This window comes from Penaeus vannamei, chromosome 7 (genome assembly GCF_042767895.1).
Source record: "Penaeus vannamei isolate JL-2024 chromosome 7, ASM4276789v1, whole genome shotgun sequence".
Classification (NCBI taxonomy): domain Eukaryota; kingdom Metazoa; phylum Arthropoda; class Malacostraca; order Decapoda; family Penaeidae; genus Penaeus; species Penaeus vannamei.
Window position 1 is genome coordinate 27,969,584 of NC_091555.1, and position 10,000 is coordinate 27,979,583.

Consider the following 10,000-nt stretch of genomic DNA (forward strand, 5'->3'; position numbering starts at 1 on the left):
GGCAGGGGGAACTTGAGAAGGAGGAGGATAGATATCTGCAAATATTTTGAATGTAGAGCAAATATGTGTTCTCTTAGGTCATGTTCTACATCTCTTCAAGAGTTTCTGGAGGGGAGTTGGGTGGGATCTGAGAAATCAAGGTTGTCTTTTGAGGATTAGAAGAGGGGATAGATGTCCGAGGAGCAGAGGAAGAGGTGGGTGCAGCACAGGATGCAGTAAGAGATGGGGTGGAATGTTTACATTATCTAGTGCGATAGGTAGAGTGAGGAGGGCTAGATTAAACTGGAAAAGAAATTTGACTGAGAGGAGAGAGGGAACACAGGTAGGACGGTTCTTAGTAATGGGAAGAGATACTGAGACATCTTAAGGAGATGGGAGGGGAGAAGAACAAAGGACAGTTTAAGAATGGGCAGAAAAAAAATCGTCGGCATGCTTCCTGCCTGTTAAAATCTGAAAACTGCTACTTCATATTCAAGCTTGTAGCAATTTGAACATTCAAGATCAGGTTGGTTACATAAAGGGCATTGGGCTGTGGAGCAACAGTATTTAGCTGGGTGGACAAAATGCCAGCATTTCTGACATTGATGGGAAGGGTATATGGTCGGACAGGGCAGGACATCACCAATATAAACTTCATAGGGGAGGTCATATCTACAGAAGCTAATCTTGGCAATATTTGTGTAGGACCTACGGTGGGTCTCTAGGATGAACAGTGTAGTACTGTACTGCCACATCGTCATATTCGATGAGGCAGGCGAGAAAATTGTTTTCACAATGTGACCAGTCCTAGTTATAAACAGGACAATTAGTTGGGGAGACGGAAATAGGAATAGGTTTGTCGGTTTGTATGAGCCTAGGACTCAGATGTAATTGTGATAAGGCGTGAACAACCAAAACTACTGTGAAAGGGAACTTTGCCAATTTGTTTTAGAGAGACAATGTTGGAAGAGGAGGGTATTGTCAGAGTAAAGGATTGTAGGGGGTCATAAAGAATTGATTCGACTTGGCTGGGCCATGCGTTCTACCTCGTGGTAGAATGCAGGGCGATTGACCAAGAGAAGGAAAAAGAATGGTAGAGAAGAAAAGACCATGCAAAATTAGTAGGGGTGAGGGCTGAGGTCCAAGGACCCCAAGGAGTTCCATAGTTGGATTTAAGATTGTCTGTGAGGATCAGATGAATATCAACATTACTTTTTGCATAAAAAAATCTTGTTTTTTAGGTTGGTTACTTGAAAGGTTAATAATTGTTACAATCACATTTCAGTGAATAAAGTATATAGACGTGTTATGTAATTATTTTTTGGGAATGGAGTCGATACCTTTTATCAGATTCTTAAAGGGATCCACGACTCCAAAAAGTCCAAGGATCTCAAGACATGGCCAGACCAGGAAAGATATTGCCGAAATAAAGATCATATTATAATTATTGGTAAACATTTAAAAAGCATCATTATACATTCAAGACAATTTATTTTTTTAATATTGTATCAAACACTGTCTTATTAAACTTTTATAGATAAACCAGATAAATGTTCATTTGACCTCAAGCATAAACATCGACTAGCCCCCTAGCCCCCTGAGGTTAATGGGAGGCTCAGGGGAGGTGGGCCCTGCAGGTCTTCCTCCCCCCAGATAAAACCAATGGTAGTGTTTAGTATAAACGGAAAGGCTGGGAGGAGGGGAAAAGTCCCTCCCACCCAGCAAGTGAGGCGGACTGTGGGCCCTGCTGGGAGGGCGACTGCTGGAGCGCAGGCTGGGAACGGGAACTACTCGTCTCGCCTGCGCTCTGGTGGCCGCCAGCCCAGAGTGAAGCTTGTGGTGGATGATGGGGCACACAGCCTGCCACCCCCTTTTATATGAGGCAGCGTCGGTGGGGGTGGCAGAGGTGGCATCCACCCGGAGCGACTGCCAGAGGCTGAACCTCAGGCGGGAAGTCAGGGTGGGGGCTTGGAACGTCCATTCTTTGCGTCAGGATGATCGGTTGCCTCTACTGTCAAGGGAACTGGGGAGGCTGAGAGTTGAGGTGGCTGCTCTCTCGGAGGTGAGGAGGCCTGACAGCGGCATGACCTGTGTAGGTGGCTACATTTATTACTGGTCGGGCCGCAGCGACGGCCACCATCTCCAGGGAGTAGCCATTGCCATCTCCAGCAGACTCCAGCCCTCGATAGTAGAGGTTACTCCTGTTGATGAGCGTATAATGGTATTGAGATTGAAGCTGTCTTTTGGCTTCATGTTTCTTATTGCTATGTACGCTCCTACCGATGTTTGTAAACTTGACGTGAAAGAGATGTTATATGCCAAACTTACATCTGTAGTAGACAGATGTCCCCGGCGAGATATTCGCATTGTTCTGGGTGACTTCAATGTGGTATCTGGCTGCGATCGAGCTGGCTATGAGATGTCTGTCGGTCCCCATGGTTCAGGAGCTGATGCCGGTAGCGAGAATAGCCTCCTTTTCCGGGACTTTGCTAGGTCCCAGAAATTGAGGATTTCTGGCTCCTGGTACCAGCGCCCAGACCCACATCGCTGGACATGGTACAGTGATGCGGGTAATGCAGCCAAGGAGATAGACCACATACTCGTTAGCACTCGGAGGATCCTTCAGAATTGCAGGGTGTACAGGAGTGCTGAGTTCTGTGGTACTGACCATAGATTGGTTGTGGCTACCCTCCGGGTCCACTTCAAAACTCCCCAGCGGTCAAATGATCACCCTAGGGTGTTTCATTTGGACAGGCTGAGGGAGGGGGAGTGTGCCCGCGGGTTTGCCGAGGCAATCTCTGATCGTTTCACAATGCTTGACAGTCTGACAGACCCTGTTTTTCTGTGGGATACCTTTAAGAATGAAACGCTTGATGCAGCTCAAGATACGATTGGTGTACGCCCGAGAGCAGTACAGAATTCCATCTCGCAGGAGACACTGGAAGCCACAGATGCATGTCGTGCGGCTCGTCTGACAGGGGATCGGGAATTGCACCGTTCTCATGTGCGCAGAACTCGGTCCCTGTTAAGAAGGGACAAGGAACAGTTTATTAGGAGTCTTGCAGAGGAGGTAGAAGGCCATTTCTTAGTAAATGACCTTCGTCCTGCATACCAAGCCCTGAGAAAGCTGAACTCCAAGCCCTCTTCACAGGTGACAGCAGTTTGCTCAGTAAGTGGTCAGATCGTTTCAGATCCTGTTGCGGTGCGGGAACGTTGGGCTGAGTATTTCGAGCAGCTGTAACAGGTTGACCCACCAACAGTTAACTTGGATGCGGGTAGTGTCGAGATCCCGCTGCCGGATCCACCCATCAGTGAGGACCCTCCCTCCCTAACTGAGGTTAGGGGGGCGATTTCCAAGCTGGAGAGTGGTAAAGCAGCGGGTATCTGCGGCATACCAGCTGAACTGTTAAAGGCTGGTGGTGAATCTATGGCACGGGGGTTACATGCTGTCCTGGCTGCCATCTGGCGGTCCGTTTCCGTTCCTCCTGACTGTTAAAGGCTGGTGGTGAATCTATGGCACAGGGGTTACATGCTGTCCTGGCTGCCATCTGGCGGTCCGGTTCCGTTCCGTCCCTGTTGAGGGGTGTGGTCATCCCTCTCTGGAAGGGGAAGGGGGACCGTTGGGACTGCAGCAATCACCGAGGCATCACACTGCTCAGTATACCAGGCAAGGTTCTCGCCCACATCCTTCTGAGACGTATCAGAGACCATCTACTGAGTCACCAGAGACTGGAGCAATCCGGATTCACTCCTGGTAAGTCCACAATAGACCGTATCCTCGCGCTTCGAGTCATTGTAGAGTGCCGCCGTGAGTTCGGGCGTGGGCTGCTTGCAGCCTACATCGACCTCAAGAAGGCGTTCAATACGGTGCATCAGGAGTCACTTTGGGAGATCCTGAGGCTGAGAGGAATTCCAACAAGGATTATTGGACTAATAGCAAGCCTGTATACTGGTACTGAAAGTGCTGTAGAGTGTGGTGGGGGCCTGTCGAGCTTCTTTCCTGTTAGTTCAGGAGTGAGGCAAGGCTGTGTCCTTGCACCAACTCTTTTCAACACTTGCATGGACTGGATACTGGGCAGAGCTACTGTTCAAAGTCATTTTGGAGCAACACTGGGCAATATCAAGGTTACAGACCTTGACTTTGCTGATGATGTTGCCATTCTATCTGAGTCTTTGGAAACCCTAGTGGCGGCTCTCGATGCATTTAGCAATGAAGCGAAGCCCTTGGGTCTAGAGGTCTCCTGGACCAAGACCAAGGTCCAGGAATTTGGGGACTTGTTAGGAGAACCTGTTCAGTCGGTATGTGCTTGCGGCGAAGACATTGAAGTCACAGAGAGCTTTACATACCTGGGTAGTGTAGTTCATAACTCTGGGCTGTCAGACCATGAAGTCAGAAGACAGATTGGCCTGGCAGCAGGGGTCATGAACTCTCTCAACAAGAGTATTTGGAGATGTCGGTACCTGTGCAGAAGGACCAAGCTACGGGTTTTCAGGGCCCTGATAATGCCAGTTTTGCTATACGGTAGCGAAACCTGGACATTGTCCTGTGCCTTGGAGGCTCGGCTTGAAGCCTTTTGTAATAGGTCCTTGCGCCAGATCATGGGGTACTGTTGGCGGGACCATATGTCCAACCAACGGTTGCACCGTGAGACTGGCACAGGACTTGTTATCTGCACAATCCGTGATCGCCAATTCAGGCTATATGGCCACCTGGCTCGCTTTCCTCAGGATGATCCTGCCCATCAGGTTGTCTCTGTTTGAGACAACCCTGGGTGGAGGAGGCCTGTGGGACGACCGAGGAAGTCGTGGCTTGGGCAGATCGACCAAACCTGCCATGAAGAAATAGAGATGGGCTGAGTCCCTGCCTGGCTATGCGGCTATGCGCCCCCGTCGGCGTCAGCCCCCTTGATGATGATGATGATAAACGTCGACCCACTCCAACACACCAAAGACATGGAAGTCTTTTCAAAAGTTATTTATGGAATTTGAAAAGAACGTTGATGGATGAAATAAGCAAGGAACTTTGTCTCAAACGCAGGATGATGGTTCTCACCATGGGGATACTATGTGAATTATGATCAACCAAGCTATAGCTGGCCAGACTTCGGTGAGGCTGTCTAGGGATCCCAGGACAGAGAACACTAGGGTGACCATTGCCTCTCACTTAGCATGTTTATGCATATTTGGTAAAGTAATTTATAATAAATTATTGGACAACAATTTAACATGACATCACTATTCATTCTACAGTCCCTGTTGTTTATCGAAAATCCTTAGGGACACAAGACCTCAACAATTCGAAATTTGATATAACATGATTTTCATACAAGGGAATGAAGGTGATATGTGGAGAATGGAGAGAACCTTTCGGTGTTATGACCCCTGCTACAGCTACCACCTTGTACAATTTGTTTAGATCGACTTGCAGCAAATATTTGTCAACATCTATCAGTAGCATTTTCCAACTAAAAAATTCCTTTAAGGGGATCATCTATTTTTTTGGGGCGTTTTTGGCCCATCTTGCCGAAATCGAGTTTTATGCATTTTAATTAAAGGAGTTTCAGGGCCTCCTTTTCGATGTCGGTCGATTTTTTTTTCACCTTACCTTATAAAATCGGCAGTTGTGACGTAGTGATTAGAAATAATAAAATAATGAGATTATATTTTGAAACCAAATAAATAAGATGAGACCAATCTTAATTTTTTCAAAATAATTTAAAAGATCTGGCAGCCATCACAAACATTTTTTTTTTATACAAATAAATAAACATGATATGCCGCTCATATGGAATGTTTTGTTTTCTTGATATTTTCATCATATAGATTAATCTATGAGCAAAAGATTTCGTAAATGCAACCCCCCCCAAATAGGGGGTAGGATTACCAAATGATCTGGATCATCACTTTAATGGAATATTAGGTAGGTTAAGGCACACCTCAGGTATTTTTTTTTTTTATTATTATTATTAAAATCTGTCCATAGCCTTTTGAGTTAGAAAAAAAATCCTGGATCCGAACCATGGGCCACATCACCACCAAAGTGCAATCGGCGTCTAAGTTAGGTTAAAACACCTTTGGTTAAAATCTCATTAACTGTGTCCATAACTTTTAGAAATATCAGAATACACTAACAAAAAACAACAGCAACAACAAACAAACAAGCAAACACACAAACGGTAGTAACAATATAAATAAACAAAAGGTACACGAAAATGACCTATATATCCTTACATATGTTATATACATATTTTTACACCACCCTGTACTTATATATCGTGTTTTCACGGTTACAGTAATTATACATGATAAAATGGGAATATTTCATACAGCATGCAAACGTATATTAATCTACCTTTGCCTTTGTGTTTACATAAAAGTGTTCTGTGGTGCGTTTTATGATTATGATAGTTTTACATAGTAAAATTAGGATATAGCATGAGTATATCTTTCAGTGTATCAGAAGCTATAAAATAATCACATAGTTCTTTATACCTCATAGGTGGTCTGAAAGGCTGTATCACATGACACCGATAGATAATGCTCAAGCGTTCGCTTAGTCTCCTCGTTACACAGTCTACATCTAGATTCATCTGCACTTCTTGCATCTTGCAGTTGCCAGTACATTCTATAACCTAAACGTATTTTGGCAATAACCATGTCTGGTTTTACTTCGGTGCCACCCATAGGATGGCTTACAATCTCTATTCTGATCGTAGTGCCTTATACTAAAGCTTTCAGGCCTTTGTGAACTCGTCAGATCTATTAGTTCTTCATTATGAGAACTTTTTAATATGTGTGCAACCCTAGCAAGAGGCATCCCAAGATCTATATTTACAATATCATTGCTACAAGCCTCTTTCGCCAATTTGTCTACATGGTCATGCTTGCATATACCAACATGAGATGGTATCCATACAAATTGAATGTTAAAATTGCGCTCTCTTGCATAAGTTACGTTACGCTTAATGCAGTTCACAAGTCCCTTAGTGTCTGAAGAGAGCTTTGGGAATAACAAAAAACTTCTCCAGAGCCCCGAACATTAAGTAATCTGTTGCGCGGAGTATACCGGCCAACTCCGTTTGAGTTGTGTTGGCCCAATGTTGTACTCTCATATGAACTTGATGTTGCAATAAACCATTTTTGTATACAGCACAAGCACAACCAGCTTTGTATTCAGACTGTACGGATCCGTCAGCGTAACACTCGTGCACATCACCCATAGATTCTAAGTGTTCCTTTACCGTCGCCAAAGCAATTTGTTTCAACACGCAGTTAGGTACACTGTTTGTTTGCGGTAGACATGTAAGGTGCACAATCAGTGATGAGTTTATCCATGGGGGAATGGATAGACCTTTTGGTATCTTATTTGGTTCATGCAGATTTTGTGTACCAGAGAACGCTCATGTGTCTGATTAGCCTTGTCTGCTTGCGTAATTTTATGTTGCAGCTGTTTTTGGAAATATGTGAGATACAAGGGTTCCCTCAGAGCTTTGACCCCAAACAGAGTTCAAATATATATTATTCTATAAAAAATGGATGGTAAGTTTAGTTCTGATCTCATTTTCACTATCCTTGCTGCTCTTGGGGCGCCGAGGATGCCATGTCCCTTTCCGACATGGACTTTCAGCGGTTTCAATCTCTCCCAGAGTCTTCTTCGGAGAAGTGATCAGGTCTCCATCATTTACGTTCACCCGAGTTATTTATACTTATGACACATGTCAAGCTCCTGGTTTTCTATGTAAAACGTGGGTGGGGGTATAATACCCGGGTTGAGAGCCATTGTTTTTTCAGCAGAGATGACTAATCCACACACGTGCCCTTGTTGTGAGTTCGTCGAGAATTCTGTGCATTCTTTCATATGATGATGCTCTGACACATGTGCCATCAGCATAACATATAATAGATTCCCCATCCCCAAGTGGAATATCTGTCACCAATTTGTGCATAAGGACATTGAACAGCATAGGGCTGAGAACTCCTCCCTGTGGCGTCCCAAGTTCAAAGGGCTGTAAGGTGGAACTCCTCACTCCCCTGAACAAGACACTTGTGGATCTGTTAGAAAGATACATTCTAATCCAGCTCAATAATTAACCTCGTATGCCAAAGCTTGCCAATTGTTCTAGAATAACTTCTCTGTTTGCAATGTCAAAAGCTGACTTAAGATCAATAAAAACAGTGTGCTTCCCTGGATTAGAGCTTGAAAAATACTCTGCAAAGGAATGTTGTGTACTACGTCCCTGTAAGAATCCGTACAGTCTGTGAGATAATTCACCTTGTAACCTGCACCTGAGTCTGTTCATGTTCTATGACATGAGATTAGTGAAATTGGGCGGTGTTTATCAGTGTTTGGTTTCGGTATAGGGATGATTAGACTGCACATCCAGGAGTCAGGTAGAATACCTTGTGACATGCAAAGACTGTACAGGTGCAAAAGGGGATTACCAGGTACCTGGGCTCTAAGGCGAAGGACACTATGGCAATTCCATCTAAACCAGGGGTGGACGCCTTTGCTTGGTACATTGTTCAATTCCCACACACTAATCTCAGCAGAGTCAGAAATGTCGGAATCAGAACATCCAATCTCTATAGCAAATGAAACTGTGGAGAATTAGTCGGTTTACCTGAAAGACGATTAAATTTTTTCCAGACCTGTTAATGCTTTGTAGGAACTGTTCTAAGTGTTCATTTCTAATTTGAGTTTTTAATTCCCGTAGATTTTTGTTAGCCCTAAGAAACTTTATGAGGTTGTCATGGGTATTGCCCTGCCTGTAGATATTAAGAAGCTCCTGAACTCGCTTTTGTTCCCGTGATAATGTGGGGTCACCGACCCACTTAGGTCGTTTCGAGGGTTGTGAGTTATTAATCTTTCAGGTTTTCTTTGGACAAACCCAGGTGTTGTAGTAATCAGTGACCACTTTCGTCATATCCACGGAGAACTTATCAACACTCGTTACTGTGTATTCGTTATACCAATCATAGATGCGTGATTTAAAGTGGTGCTCAAGGTTTTTGCGGATTGGCTATTGTCAACAGCGTATCTCGTTTCTATTGCAAAGCATGCATCTGACGTTACCATGCACAAGATCCCTTCCTATTACATAATCTAGCCTGCCCCCTGCAACATGAGTTTTCTGATCTGTATCATATACGGTCATAGATCTGTTGTTTACAAAATGTCTGAACTCTTCGCCATTTTCATTACATTGACTATCACTAAATGAAGAATGTTTAGCATGAAAATCTCCCATGCATATTGTGCCATGATTCTGAAAGTTATGAATCGGTTTGAAACTTTTTACACCTTGCGTATACATTGTACAGGGAGAAAAACCCAGAGGCTATTCGAATATGTAGATGATACTGCACATTGTTGTCATCGGACGTCTTCACCAGTTAATGCGGTATGGCGTCACCAACATATTTCAAGAGACCTGTTATTCCTTTGTTTGTATTAGAATGATATCCTCAGATTCTAGGGGCAGTTTTTTTTAACTTAGTAGTTGATGTGAAAGGCTCTTGTAAACAGATGTCAACATTATTATTATAATCATAAGAAAGCGTCATTAATTATACAGTTGACACCACGTATATTCCATGAAAGAAAAGTAATTATTTTCTTGTCCCCCATCACACCTTATCATTAGCTGAGTGGTCACATCTTTGTTTAATGAAGCCCTTTAGTTTACATATGTGTTTAATAGCATTACATATATCTGTTGCTTCTTGACTATTTGCAAAGGTGCTGCGCATTTCCCTTATATTGATGTTATATGCATAATTCGTACCTGCCATCATTTTCAGTGTTTTCCCAAAGGTCTTCCGTTTCCTACATATCTTCGCCGACGTTATTTCCACTGTCATCACCGCTTTCAGATGATTCGTCGATGGTATCATGTGTAATATTAGCATTAGCATGAGAGACATTCACATTTTCGATATCACTGACATCATAAAGAAGTATATTTTTCTGGAGAACGATAATTTCTTCGACCAGTATTATACGTTATAAAACCCCATTAGA

General features: G+C 43.8%; 1 protein-coding gene across 1 annotated transcript in view; it reads left to right on the forward strand.

The window, feature by feature from the left end:
• The window catches only part of Ddc (aromatic-L-amino-acid decarboxylase), a 99,053-nt gene that overhangs the window by 81,606 nt on the left and 7,447 nt on the right, over window positions 1–10,000 (forward strand). The gene's annotated exons all lie outside the window — the stretch shown is intronic.